The sequence below is a fragment of the Crinia signifera genome, chromosome 4 (assembly GCF_055691185.1).
Source record: "Crinia signifera chromosome 4, ASM5569118v1, whole genome shotgun sequence".
In the NCBI taxonomy this organism is placed as follows: Eukaryota; Metazoa; Chordata; class Amphibia; order Anura; family Myobatrachidae; genus Crinia; species Crinia signifera.
The window spans coordinates 38,188,080-38,203,080 of NC_139220.1; the positions used below are offsets into that span (position 1 = coordinate 38,188,080).

Here is a 15,001-nt window from a genome sequence, read left to right on the forward strand (position 1 = left end):
TGCTTGTTGCTCAGTACCCAGAGCTGTGGTAAAGTGCACTGTATAATACAATCCCTCTCAGATAATGAGGATATTATGGAATTTTCCATGTGCGCCTCCTAGCTCCTTTTACTAAAATATTTCTCCTCAAGCACAATTTCTTTAATGGTGGTGGTGGTGGAGATGGGGGGTGGGGGTGTGAGACATGTTTTCACTGTCAAAAATGTGCCTAATACGGTGTAACTGATAAGATTATCTGTACGTTGTGAGGAATACGAGGTGACAATCTGTATATAATCGGAGATAGTTATGTAAGAGAATCCTTAAGCCTCGTCTAATGACTCTCTGATGTATTTCATAATGCAATCAGCACTTCCATAATTCCTTCTGCGTGATTGATAACAGACATTTCGGGAGGAGTCGCGGAAGATGGTATAAAAGTAAGGCTGCCCCTACACTTTAATTGCATGTAAAATATAAGGATATTAAAATGGGAGGAGTTGGGTTGTAGATGGAATGATTCAATGCTTGGCACAGAATGTCAAGTATACTTATAATATCCTTATATAACAAGCGGGTGTGGTGTGTTAGGTCTACAGCTCTCAACATGTATAAGGTCAAGTGTTAAAATGGCCGAAAAGCTTAGCATGTCAACAGCGGCCACGTCAGCATTCATCATGTGTACACAGATGACATGTCAACATGATAGAATTTCAGCTTTACTGTCTACTCTTTAATTACCTATGTACAAGCCTACCTTATGTATACCTCCTGCCTACTTACCTACATCCCACCTGCCTATATTATCTGTAAGGGTGGATTGGGCTACCGGAACAGCGTGCTGGCCCTGGCTGGACCATGCCACTGCCATGCCGGCAATCTAATTTCCAGGAGTTGCGTTCCACTGCGGATCGCAGCTGGAAGCTGTCATCCACACCTGGTAGCAAGCACTCCTGGGAGCCATTAGCCAGGAGCAGTGGCAGGCATTGTGGAGACAGCAGGAGATGTTCCTTCAGGTCATGAGCTGTCCCTGAGATCTGGGGCTGAGCTGGCATCAGGATCCTGCTGGTGGCGGACAATTTCAGGACCCTGTTTGATTATATAAGTAGTGCAGAACTGTGAGGGGGGGCAAATGTGGGTTAATGTTTGTTTGTTTTTTTTCCTGCCAGAGTCAATGCATTTAATTTGTTTCCTGTGGGGCAATTCATTTTAGTTTTTTCCTGTGGGGGACAATGTATTTTATTTTTTTCCCATGGGGGCCCAGGTGCAAAATATAATTTGGGCCCCCCTCCTACACCCCAACCCAAGTTCAAAGTATGCAACACGGCATTGGGTGATAGGGAGAGGTAGAGGGAGATGGGGAGGCAGGGGGGACTGGGGGAGGCAGAGTGTGTCAGGGAAAGCAGTGTGCGACCAAAATAGGGTGACATGGGCCCAAAGCCATTGGGTTCACCCATGGAAACGCTGGGTATACCCCTGTGAATGCAGGTGTGCCCATGTATCCTCATGGTAGGCGGCTCACGACACATGACGTCAGCACCCACCCCCAAGTCAGTGGATAGCAGGCATTGTAAAAGTAAGTAAGTAGACAAAACTAAGGGGGTTATTCTAGTCCATTCTTTCTGACAAAATCCTTCTTAGATGGACAAAACCATGTGCACTGCAGGTGGGGCAGATGTAACTTGTGCAGAGAGAATTAGATTTGGGTGGGGTTTTTCTTCAAAGTGAGATCTATATTGCAGTGTAAAATCATGCAGTCAGTATTTTCCCTGCACAGAAACAAAATAACTCACCCAAATCTAATTCTCTCTGCACATGTTACATCTGCCCCCCTGCAGTGCACATGGTTTTGTCCATCTAAGAAGGATTTTGTCAGAAAGAATGAACTAGAATAAACCCCTTAGTTTTGATAGCGAAGACTGGAGAAATTCGATGGTGAGCGAACATTGAAAGATTTTTCCTCCGTCCGTCCACATGTGAGCGAATGTGTAAGCGTACACATCTGCTCACATGCTAGTGCTGGGATTCGGACGGCTGGGGGGGCATGAGTTCGGCGGTGTGGAGTTGCCTGCTCGCTAGGCGACGAATATACGTTTCATTCAGGAATTCTGATCTGAATCAGGCCCTTAATTAGTACCTCAGTATATCAAGCATGGATATCCTTAAAACCTGAACTGTAATGACTGTGTGTGGGGCACTCTGCTACATACCATATTATATATTGTTCAAATTTACCTTCAGGAGGAGCTTCCTGGAAGCTGGAATTTTGGATTTAACCTGTAATGAAGGAAAATAAGATGATGGATATTTGTACGTTGTGGGTACACATTAGTTAGACATACATGGAATGTTCGACTTACCTCACTGCATCGGACACCAGATGAAAATAAAAGGGGAAAAAGACAGAAAATGAATTAGATTTTGTGCCCACATAATGGCCCTTATTCTGATTGACGCGGACTTTACCGCATACTTTCGGATCGCGTCTTTACGGCGTCTGCGCATGCGTGGAGAACGCAACGCGCATGTGCCACGCCTTGACTCCGTACCTGTTCGGCCAAATCCCGTCCAAAACTGTTCCCCGCAATCAGTCGGGAAATATGGGCGTATTATGGGCGTCATGCGGAATGACACATGGGCGTAGTTTCAAAGTGGGCAAAACGGGGCGGAAACATGGGCGGACACGGGGGAGTACACTTATGTTGGGGGGCGTACATTCGGATACCACTCCGAATGCACGCGATCAAAAAGGGAAGAAATGTGCGGTGTCCACAAGTGTACTATTGCTTTGCGGACACCACTCGTTCATGCGGTAGGCGAACGTACGCCTAATGACTACAAGCATTAACACCTGAACCCAATAGAATCGACTCCTTTACTCATTACTCACTAATAGGACGCTTGTCAGTGCTTTAATTGAAACCATTGCTGCTTCAAGGAAACCGTACTAATCCCCCACATATGCTGTACTTGTCACACACTTTAAAACTGCTAACAATGGACATGACTGAATATTAATACTAGCAATACAGAAGATATATAATAGTGGGTTGTTTGGCGTAAATACTCCGCTTACGTGCGGTAGCACCGCTTGGCTCCCGGTCGGATGCGGTATTTCCGAGCATACTCTGTAATACTCTGTAATACCGTGCAGAATCTGAGTGTTTCTCCCGCACACGCATGGTTTGTATGTCGTCCGTAAACACGCCCTGTTCTTAAAGAGTGAGTCCGTCCGAATGCGGAGGACACGTGGGCGTTTCTACGGACGATGGCCGCATGCGGCAAAACACCGTGGCGTGCGGACCGCTCCGTAAGAATGCGGGAATATCCGCACCGATCAGAATAAGGGCCAATATCTAAGACTGTAGCTAATACCATCAGACTGTATCCCTAACGAGACAACTGTGCAGCTTATTTCTGTCAGCGTTCTGCCAGGCTGTGTAATGGATTTATTGTGGTGAGCGAGACGAGGATTCACATCTAGGTCACAGCTATTTTTTGTTTTTTAAAGAAAAAGAATAATCACTATTATAACCTCTCATACACACAGCCATTGAACCGCTGAGCGTGAGTTAAAGAAACAAAAGAAAAAAATGCATGTATACACAAGTAATGTTTTGTACTGGCAATTAATATTAATAACTATGATTATCATATTATCCCCACCCGCTAGGTGACAGCTGTCACACATTCATCTAGGTACAGCGGCCGTAGCCTGAGAAACAGCTTCCATGGTATATGGGTAATCACTTCCTTTGGAAAGTTAAAGCAAAGTTGGATGCATAGAACCTGTTGACATATTTCTCATGCGGCTTTCACAGTTTTAGGGCAAGATGTACTAAGCTTTCAAAAGTATCAGCCATTCAGCTCATAACTGCCATGTTACAGGGTGAGTTTGAAAAATGTCAGGAGCGGATTGGTTGGCCATTTATCACTCTCCATTTAATCACTTTTCAACAGTACCCGTGTAACCTGTCATTTTGTTAAGCCAGAATATCCCAAATACAGCCTAGGCTTAAGGATATTCATGCTTCAGCACAGGTGATTTAAATAGTACCTCAGTCAATTTAACTATCTTGATTCAAGCATGGATATCCTTTCATTGAATTATACACATTAAGGATTAATAATTATTATTATTATTATTATTATTATTATAGGGGCCTTAATTACTATTTGGTACTGCCGCTATTTTTGAGATGCTATCAATGACCATGTACTGGTCCAACTTTGAACTTGCCTACACGCAAGCTGTAAAATACCAAAGCACACAAAGGCCGGGATGTAGCAAGAGAAAACTGCTGTAAAACCCCGTCCTCTGGGTTTTTACTGCATTTTCAAATGAATCAATGCGGGACCACCGTGTTTACGGTGCAGAGGGTAATGCCAGATTGGCCATTAGATGTGACCGTTTCAAGGAACACCCAATATAGTGTGGACATATCTTATGTGACCTTGGTGGAAAAATGGTTCAAATAATACACTCCAGGTATGTCAAGGCCATATATTATACCTTTCACAATTTATGTGACCGATGCAACTCCAGATACAAACAAGGTGCCAGCCAGTGGCGTAAGTTTGTCCTGGTTGCTCGGAGGCTAGATACATATTGGTGCCCCTCCCCACCACCACCACTACACACCTCCCTCCCCACCACTACACACACACAGACACACACACACACACACAGCACCTTATATATATATATGTATGGATGTATGTACAATATGTTTAAAATAAAGAGACTGTGATATCTATGGTCCTGCTAGGAGGGGTAGACAGCCACAGAAGCAATATCGAGGGCTTTCAATAACCGGATTCAAACTTGCAGGGGATGAGAGGAGCCCCCTGGGAGCAGGAGCCCGGCGGCAGATGACTCCATTGCCTCCCAGAGTTACACCTCTGGTGCTAGCACCATACCCTACATTTTACTGGGAGATATTATGCCAATTTTTGATTCTTTCATCAACCTCAATGTGGACAATAACTATCCTGGCAGGGACAGCATACTTCCAAGTGAAGGTAATGTGGAGGATCCAGTACAGGTTTTAGAACAGCAGCAGCAGGAAAACTGATGTGATCAGGGTTGGGCTGATTAGCAACACCTGTGCTTTCCTGATATAAGTGTTTCCAGGGCATAGGGTCAATGCTCCTGAGGTTGGAATAGCTGCCCAGGTGATAGGCCGGGGCTGTGGGATATGGTAGGGACCACTGGAACATTGTTAGGAGTTAAGGATCTATGCTGTGACACCTGTATGCTGGAATGCTGTAACCGTGCTTGCCTATGCTGTTTACCTGGTATGCTGTTAACCTGCTACAAAATAAAGACCAAGACTTCATCTTATCCAGTGTATGTGATTCCTTGTCACACTATTCACAGCTCTAAAACCACAATTAAATCAGGTCTGGATGCACACGTCAACTGTTGTTAGTACATTACAACATGTATGAGGTCCCCATCCGAACACACTATGCAGTCTACAATCTGGCTGTTTGCTCCAAGCCAGGGCCGGTGCAAGGCACCGGAGCGCCCCAGGCGAGTCGGGGTGGGGGCGCCCCGGTGCCGGGGGGGGGGGGTGTGGTACCTGTGTAAAAAAATTGCTGCCCCGGCGTCCCTGCAGTGCTGGGGCGGTCAGGGGTGTCCGTGCCGTAGGGGTACCTGCGTGCCGTCATGTGTATAAAGCTGGCTGTGGCCGACGGGGTCCCTGTAGTGAATAGCAAATAACTAGCGCTTCCCGCACCGCCGCGCGCATAGCGCTAGTTATTTGCTATTCACTACAGGGACCCCGCCGGCCGCAGCAAGCTTTATACACATGACGGCGCCGCAGGTACCCCTACGGCACGGACACCCCTGACCGCCCCAGCACTGCAGGGACGCCGGGGCAGCAATTTTTTTACACAGTTCGCTGGGGGTGAGGGGCGAACTGCCGCCCTCCAGGTGCCTAGAGCTGCCTAGTGGTGGCGCGGGCCCTGCTCCAAGCATCAAATATTCACGTCTTTAAGATTGTACCGTATAGATTTAGGTGGCCAGATTACCCTCTGAATAATCAACCTTAGAAATCTATTGTGATCCAGCATTGCTTGGAACCTTTGCTTTGAAGTTTTGCGTGATGCATATTATTTAATATTAGTAATTATTCAAAAATCAAATGTTTGTAGTGACTTACTATGACATGGGTAAGGCTAAGTCATGTCAAAATGCAATGTGAACATAGAAAGCTTCCTTACCTTTCAGCCATGATGAAAACGTGTTCACAGCTGTAGAATGAAATGAAAATTGAATGAATAATCAACATTTTAATCTCATTAGTGTGTTCCAAGAACTATTAATGCCTCTTGATAAATCTGAAAGAACTAGATTAGAAACACTGGAGTATTTCAAAGCGCAAAGAAACAGAGGAGCACAATATCCAAAAACTTGTTCAACCAAAAGAGAAACAATATACAGGTTGAGTATCCCGTATCCAAAATGCTCGGGACCAGGAGAATTTCGGATAACGGATTATTCCGTATTTCGGAATATTTTAATATTTCAATTATGTATTTTGAAGTATCTTGCATGTATGCTGTATAAACACATAAAATACACACAAATATATTTTATTACCACATAAAATACACACAAATATATTTTATTTGTTCAAAAAACAAGGTTTCAAAACATGAAACAAAATTTGTGTACTATCTCAGATATTGAATTTGAATGCCAAGCAATCATTTTCTTGCACATTTATAGTGCCAGTTACATTTCATGTCACCAGTAGTGCTGTTAAAAATGTCCCCAGTGAGTTTTCAATAATTCGGATACTCGGATACGGGATACTCAACCTGTACTGTAAACAAAGAATTTAGGATATATCCAGAGCGCTGTCCATATAAATTCTTCTTTCTTCTCCAATTCTCACCAGATGGTTTATGTGAAAAAAAAAAAATAATAATAATTAAATGTGTAGGATTATCACTTTTTAAATGGGGGATAGATGTAGATTTCACGAGACGTACCACACTCACAATGAAAGCCTTCACCAAATTCACCAGGTGTTGGGGAATTTTTAGAACGTACGTTTTTAGTCACTCAAAAAATATGGGTAATGACCCTCACAAAATGGCTGCCCCTAAGAGCAGACCACCTCCTCTAGCATCCTCAAAAAAAGTGTCTGCTGTAAGGGGGTGGACATTTTGTGTGGGGTATTTTTCATTAGCAGGAGCCAGGAGGAGCGCCGAGACCGCAGACAAGTAGATCTGCGGGTCCCGGATGCGGCAAGCAAAGGGATAAGGCAGGCTGGTCCCGGCAGCAGTGCAGGGCATCGATTGCCCTGCAGACCCCCGGAGCCCACACTTACTCAGTACCTCCCCATGACTGCGGGGTCTGTGGGGCTAATGTTACACCATTGCCCCGGCATAGACCACAGCACAGTTTTTCATGACTGAATCAGTGTAGTATGAGAATTTCAGGACTGTGAAAATAAAAGTATCCCCATTTAGCGCACTTTGGAGTAAATTCTGTACTGAAGAAAAAATTGGGCAATTGGTGTATCAGGGGAATTGCTATCCAATTATTGAGAAAAAAAATGTTGCTAATTTATAGACGCTCAGAAAGCGCCATCTGAACGGCCATGAAACACCTTCATTTATCCAACCACTCCCTATTATCATCCCCAAACGTGGTCTTTCTGTCACTTACTTTGTGACTAATACATTGCATCCGTCATTGCATTGCACTCACTGCACATGTGTACTACGGTTCAGATGTATGCGCAGTAGACATCGCGTACCATGGACGTTTTGTAACCACATCTGAGTTAGACCCAATGTGTCCTCCATTGTGGTCAATAATAGTTTCCATTGGAAGAACAGCTGGTACTTGTTTCCTAGTACGGCCACACCGATTTCCAACGGGGTGGTCGTGTCGGAAAAATCTCGTCGATCACATCGCATGCGATGCGACCGACCCGATTTTTTTATTGAATCAAATGTGAATAGGGTCCCTGGGACCCGATTTTACATTGGATTCAATGTAAAATATTCCCTAGACCCCCAATTTGACAGCGTAAACCCCACCCCATGATTGACGTGAACCCGAAGCGTGGCGAGCGCAGCGAGCCCGCGAGGGGCGGCGGTGCGCGTCCTCAGACCTTTTCATTCCCCTACTATCCACGTCGGCGTGGAGTTAAGAATTGAGCCTGAAGCGTGGCGAGCGTACGCGTATAACTTCACAGGTATACGCGTCCCCTCGCTGCGCTCGCCACACTATATATTCTCAACTCCACGCCGACGTGGATAGTAGGGGAATGAAAAGGTCGGAGGACACGCACCGCCGCCCCTCGCGGGCTCGCTGCGCTCGCCATGGTTCGGGTTCACGTCAATAGTGGGGTGACGACGGGGCCATATCTAATGTGAAATGGGTCATATTGGGCCATTTCACATTTTTTACTATGTGAGATGGACTTTATCAAGTCCATCTCATCTTGTGCCATTATAATGGCACAAGACCAACGCGATGCTCACGATTTCAATGTTAAAAAATATTTTAACATTGAAGCCTATGGCAAAATCGGGGGCATCGCGTCGGTCGCGTCGGGGCCAATGTTAATGGTCCCGACCGACGCGATGCCCCTGATTTTCCCTTTGCCGGCAAAATGGACCTGATTTCAAAGGAAATCGGGTCCATCGCAGCCATCGTGTACCTTAACTTAAAGGTACACGATGGCCGCGATTGTGGCCGTTCTAGGAAACAAGTACCGAACAGCTTTCTCTATAGTGGCTTAAAATTAAAGCAGAGGCACCATAACATTTTTAGGTTGGGGGCCAATATTATTTAATGTTGGAGCCCTTAAATTGTTGAATGCTGCCCTCTCAGGGGCAGCTTTTCCTACCTACCCCATAAACCACCTGATGATAGTGGAGTAGGGGTGCTGTTAGGAGAAAGGAAGAGGAGTGAAGTGAGGGGGAAGAGGGGAGGAACAAATGAAGTGGGAGGTAAGAAGGACCAAGGCTGATCTTAGAGGAGTGGCCAGCCCACAGTATCTGGCCACACACCGTAGCGACTGAAGTTGGTGTAAGGGGAAAGGAGGTTCCTGGAGGATGGTGGGGAAGGGCTGAGGGCAGTGGAGGTGAAGCAGTGGGCCCCCATCTAGGGTTACCATGGGCATGTCTCCATCCTGACAAGCTGTGTGGCATCAATTGACCAATGCTTTATGCAGAGCAGCAGTAAGAGAGAGTCACCTTCTTTGCAGCCTATTTTCCAATGAGACATGATGGGTCAGGACTAGGGTTGCCACCTCCAAGGGCGTAACTACCATAGGTGCAAGGGGTGCAGCTGCTTTGGGGCCCAGAGCTGAAGGGGGCCCATCTTTGCTGTCTAAGTAATAGGTTTTACATACATTTATCACCATCAGTTGCTAAATAGGGGCCCTTACAAACTTTTGCTATGGGGCCCATGAATATCTAGGTACGCCTCTGGCCACCTCTCCCGTTTTTCCGGGAATCTCCCGATTTCGGTGGCAACCCTCCAGGAGACTTTTTCAATCTCCTGGATTCCGGGATTCTCCCGGAATCCGGTTGTCTGAAAAAGCCTCCCTGCCCTATTTGCCCCTCTCCGCGTCCCCCATCGTGTTAACACAGGCAGCGCCTGCCAGGACTGCCTCCGCAGTCCGCAGCCTGACAGACGCTATCGCGAGATGATGATGTCATCATCTCGCGAGTATTACCCTGCAAGTCTGCCGGCGCTGCCTCCGCTGTCCGCTCTCTGCTGCTGGTGGACGGACTGGAGGGACACCGCGCTGCTGCTGGATGATGGCGGGCGGTGGACCGTGGACATGTCGCCTGCTGTCATGTAAGACGACCACTGCCCGGCCTGCCAGTGCTGCCCAATCCCCCGGCCTGCCAGCGCTGCCCAACCCCCCCGGCCTGCCAGCGCTGCCCAACCCTCCGGCCAGCCAGCTCCCTCCCCCCCCCCGGCCTGCAAGCTGCCCCCCCCCCGGCCTGCCACCTGCCCTCCCCTCTGCCTGCCACCTGCCCTACCCCCCCGCCTGCCAGCGCTGCCCCCCCCTGGTCTGCCAGCGGTGCCCACCCCCTGCCCTGCCGTCTGTGTTATCTGGCACTGTGGGGGCATATGTGTTATCTGGCATCGTGGGGGCAAATGTGTTATCTAATGGGGGCATATGTGTTATCTGGCATCGTGGGGGCAAATGTGTTATCTTATGGGGGCATATGTGTTATCTGGCATCGTGGGGGCAAATGTGTTATCTAATGGGGGCATATGTGTTATCTGGCATCGTGGGGGCAAATGTGTTATCTTATGGGGCATATGTGTTATCTGGCATCGTGGGGGCAAATGTGTTATCTTATGGAGGCATATGTGTTATCTGGCACTGTGGGGCATATGTGTTTTCTGGCACTGTGGGGGTATGTGTGTTTTCTGGCACCGTGGGGGCAAATGTGTTATCTTATGGGGTCATGTGTGTTTTCTGGCACTGTGGGGGCATGTGTATTATCTGGCACTGTTGGGGCATATGTGTTATATGGCACTGTGGGGGCATATGTGTTATCTGGCACCCTGTGTCAGAATGTGAATTTTTACTCATTCCCTGTGTCAGAATGTGGATTTCAGCTTATTTTCTGTGTCACAATGTGAATTTTGGCTTATTCTCTGTGTCACAATGTGAATTTCGGCTTATTCTCTGTGTCACAATGTGAATTTCAGCTTACTCTCTGTGCAAGAATGTGAATTTCGGCTTATTCTCTGTGTCACAATGTGAATTTTGGTTTATTCTCTGTGCAAGAATGTGAATTTCGGCTTATTCTCTGTGTCACAATGTGAATTTGTACTCATTCCCTGTGTCACAATGTGAATATTTGCTGTTATCTGTATTAAACACCACGCCCTCTTTCGAATAGGCCATACCCACTTTTGAATAGGCCACGCCCCCTTTTCCAGAGCGCACGCGCGCATTAGTATTATGGGAGGCATCTCCAGGAATTGATGAAAAGTGAGGTGGCAACCCTAGTCAGGACCCAAAAAGTGAGACCAAAATCAGAACAGTCATTAGGTATGGTTTAGTGCAAGTTATAATATTAATCAAATCATGGGCATAGGTACAGTGATTGCAAGGGGTGCCATTGCTATGGGACCCAGAGGCTACAGGGGTCTGAACCCAGGTCATAACATTGTCTACAAAGTTCTTTAAATTTCCTTCAAAGCTATTGGGTCTAACCTGTTTCCCAGCCTGAGTAAGGTGACATTCCATTTTTAGTGAGTGGTGTGGTGTGTGGTAGATATACTGGTATTTGGGTCTCTAATGTGGCATAATCTCAACAGGGCCTTGTAATGTGGGATAATATCAACTGGAGGGTGCAGTAATATTACCCAATATGGGTTCCCAACTTGGGAACTGTAATGTGACAATATGAACTGGAGACACTATAGTGTGGCGTAATATGAACAGGGGGCACTGTAATATGAAAAAAATATGGTATGAAGTGGGGCATTAAATGTTGCATAAAATGAACCGGGGGACACTACACTATGGCATAATATGAACTGGATTTACAACAAAGTAGCTTATTATGAACACTTCATTTTTGTATATTATATACAAGGGACACTCCATGGCATAGTGTGAATTGGGGTCCAGTGTGTGGCATAATGTGCACTGGCTGAAATACTACGAGGAATAAAATGAAGGACTGTTGTGGAGAGAGGCATCTCTTTAGAAGCATTAGGGTGGGGGCCCCTTCAAAATGTTGCTAAGGGGCCCACAAAGTTATTGCTACACCTCCTGGATCAAATGTCTGATCGTTTGACAGAATTGACTGTACTGTAGTTTTGCACCAGTTTTATTTTATAAAAATGATAAGGTAAAAAATATATCTAAAAATAAAACAATGCATATTTCATTTTTTTTAGACTAAAGAAAGTCTTTTTTTTAGAACACTTGAAACTGTAATTGTTGTTAAATAACAGGAATTTGTTATTTATATTTAAAATGACATTATAATTAACTTGTGTTTTCTGATTGGCCAGTCCACTCAAACCCCCCCCCCCCCTCCACCCCCTGCAAGCACCTATACAAACCATGCAGCAATTTCAAAAAGTGCTGGTGATCTCCAGCCAACCTCCCCCCCACCCCCAACTGCTCCTCCATCCGTGGGACATTGCCATCTGTGGGAGGGACAGTCTCTAAATAGCAGGACTGTACGACTGTAATCAGGACAGTTGGGAGGTATGTATATTAAGAGGGAAGTCCATATGGAGAGCATTTTGGCCCTGCGGGCAGGGAGGTATGCATTAATAGTAAGTTTACCATTACCATTACGAAATGGCCATTGACTATGAGTTGATTTATTGCTCCTTTGCTGGTCTGATTTGCCCCTAATAACCCTTTCACATTGCAAAATTGACCCGGGTCTCTGTGTGATGTGAATGGGCCTTTTTAAATTTCCTGGGTCCAGCAAACTGGCATTCTGACCCAGGTTAAAAGAAAGGTAACTCCCGAGGCGGACCAGGGTTGATGTGCAGTGTGAACTGGCGACCCGGGTCCCATTCACCCTATGGAGGAGGAAGCGAATGGAGACAGCGTCAGCTCCCCCCCCCCCCCCCCCCCCCCCACCCATGTATCACGTCAGTGACACGGATTATTGCCGGGTCGCTGTGGGCAGCTAAACATTGCAAATGCCGGGTCGCTCCCTGGACAGATCGGTGTCCAAACCCTGTGTGCGACCTGGCATTTGCGACGTGAATGGGGTATTAGTGGTTTGTGTACTTGTTTAGGGCAAATTAGGCAGGTACAGTTATGCAATGAGGGGGTTTTCAATTCAATATTTAGGTGTTTCTAAAGACAGACCATTTTAAGTTACAACAGCTAAATTTTCAAATAACAGAACTGGGTATAAAGTAATCACTCTGAAATCCAAAGTAACAAGACAACAAATATAATGAAGAAAAAAAAAGATCAACAGCTAAAAATGGGAAATTGCGCCATCTAGAGATGAGAAGATTCACCTAATAATTAATGCTGAGGCCAAACAAAGGTTTCATTAGGAAATAAGTGTCTGTTTATGAATATGTGATGATAATATGTAAATAAATTGCTGCCAACGCTAAGAGTTAATTTACTACATTGCTGGGTCACTCTCAGGACACGTATGACCTGTTGCATCACGCATATGCAGTGGAACTGAAATCAAATTTTCGTTGCGCTTTACAATTGGAAACAACAGTGATAAAACAAACTGGGTAGTTACAAACCGACAATAGAGGTAGGAGAGCCCTGCTCGCAAGCTTACAATCTATAGAAAACACTTATTTATTTATTTATAGTTTCTTAAATAGCGCAGCAGACTCCGTTGCCGTTTACAATAGTAGACAGTGATAAAACAAACTGGGTAACAACAGACAGACTTGTAGGTAGGAGGGCCCTGCTGCAAGCTTATAAGCACTTGAGATTTTTAACATAAATCTATAAAGTATGTTAAATCAAATGAATAAATGTTATTTTAAAATATTTTTAAATTTGAATACAACATTATTTTTATTGTCTTCTGTTATCACTATCCTTTTTGGATATCACGATGCTTTTTAAACATTTTGCTGGGAACAGTGGTGGCACCTTGATGTACAAGAAGCCTATTACCACCAAAATCTTTTGCCAGATATACCGTTTAATAAATACACTCCTAAATGCTGTACGACATGTACAGATGGAGCGAGCTCCATCTTTGCAGGTGATGGCGATAGAATCGCCAGCCCCGCCAGCGGCTGGCTACCGCCAGGGGCGCGCGCGCACGAGACGCTTGCGCGCCTCTTTGCAAACGAAGCCTGCCGCTGGTCCCCCTCGCTTAACCGACCCCACCCCCCCCGAATTGGGCAGCGTCTCCCTGAAGCGGAGATGGACAGCCGCCGTGATACTGGGACGCACGTGCGTGTGAGACGCACGCGCGTCCTAGTCTCTATCGCCGACGCTCGCCAGTGCAAGGGATCTGGCGAGCGCCGGCCAAGGATGATGCCCACTCCATCTGTATCATGTAACTGAAGCTTAACAAAATAAATATAACAGATGGAAAAAGTATGTCTTAAGCCGTGTACACACGGGGGGCTGCTATCGCTGGGAATATGGTCGCTGGCGTGATTTATCACCGGGTGCTCCCGGTTTCAGCCCCGTTCTAATCGCTGGTCGCAAGAGCTTGCTCCTGCGACCAGCTGATTACCTCTGCGGCACCACCGGCAGAAGTTTCTTTTCACCAGCGACCATCTCTGGTCGCCAATGAAAAGGGGGCATTGAGCGATATATAGCCCGGCAATATATTATAATAATATATATCGCCCCGTGTGTACGCACCTGTACTCCTTAGTGCTGTTTAAAAATTCGGTACTCTTTACCTAGATGGGCGCCCGTCGTGGTGATCGCGGGTACATTTATGTGTGGCCGCGACGCGACCGACGCGATGCCCGCGATTTCCCATTGAAACCCATGTTAAACATGGAAATCGCGTCGGTCGCGTCGCGGCCGGCCATAAATGTACCCGCGATGCCCGCGACGCGATGCTCCCGATTTGCCATAGGAATCAATGTTAAAAGGCCCGATGGACACGATTTTACTGTTAAATGCCTCAATGGACCCGATTTGGCCATAGGAATCAATGTTAAATGGGCCACAGAGCCCAAATAAGCACAATTAACCCTTAAATGTCCCCCCAAATTTTTAACGCCACCCCACGATCCACGCCAACTCGAAGCGTGGCGAGCGCAGCGAGCCCGCGAGGGGCGGCGGTACGCGTCCTCCGACCTTTTCATGCCCTACTATCCACTAGGGCGTGGAGTGAGAATAGAATAGTGTGGCGAGCGCAGCGAGCCACCGAGCCCGAAGCGTGGCGAGCGCAGCGAGCCCCGCGAGGGGACGCGGATACCTTCACAGTTATACGCGTCCCCTCGCGGGCTTCACAGGTGTCCGTGGCGACGCGGACACCTGTGAAGCCCGCGAGGGGACGCGTTTACCTGTGAAGGTATCCGCGTCCCCTCGCG

General features: G+C 46.7%; 1 protein-coding gene across 1 annotated transcript in view; it reads right to left on the minus strand.

The window, feature by feature from the left end:
* Positions 1-2,415, minus strand: part of LOC146072285 (troponin I, slow skeletal muscle-like) — a 34,708-nt gene extending 32,293 nt beyond the window's left edge. Inside the window, exons 1-2 of the mRNA XM_083179596.1 lie at positions 2,340-2,415; positions 2,215-2,256 (exon numbers count right to left, since the gene is read on the minus strand). The gene's annotated coding sequence lies outside the window, so the exon portion shown is untranslated. The remainder of the gene's footprint in view (positions 1-2,214; positions 2,257-2,339) is intronic.
* Positions 2,416-15,001: the final 12,586 nt, after the last annotated feature.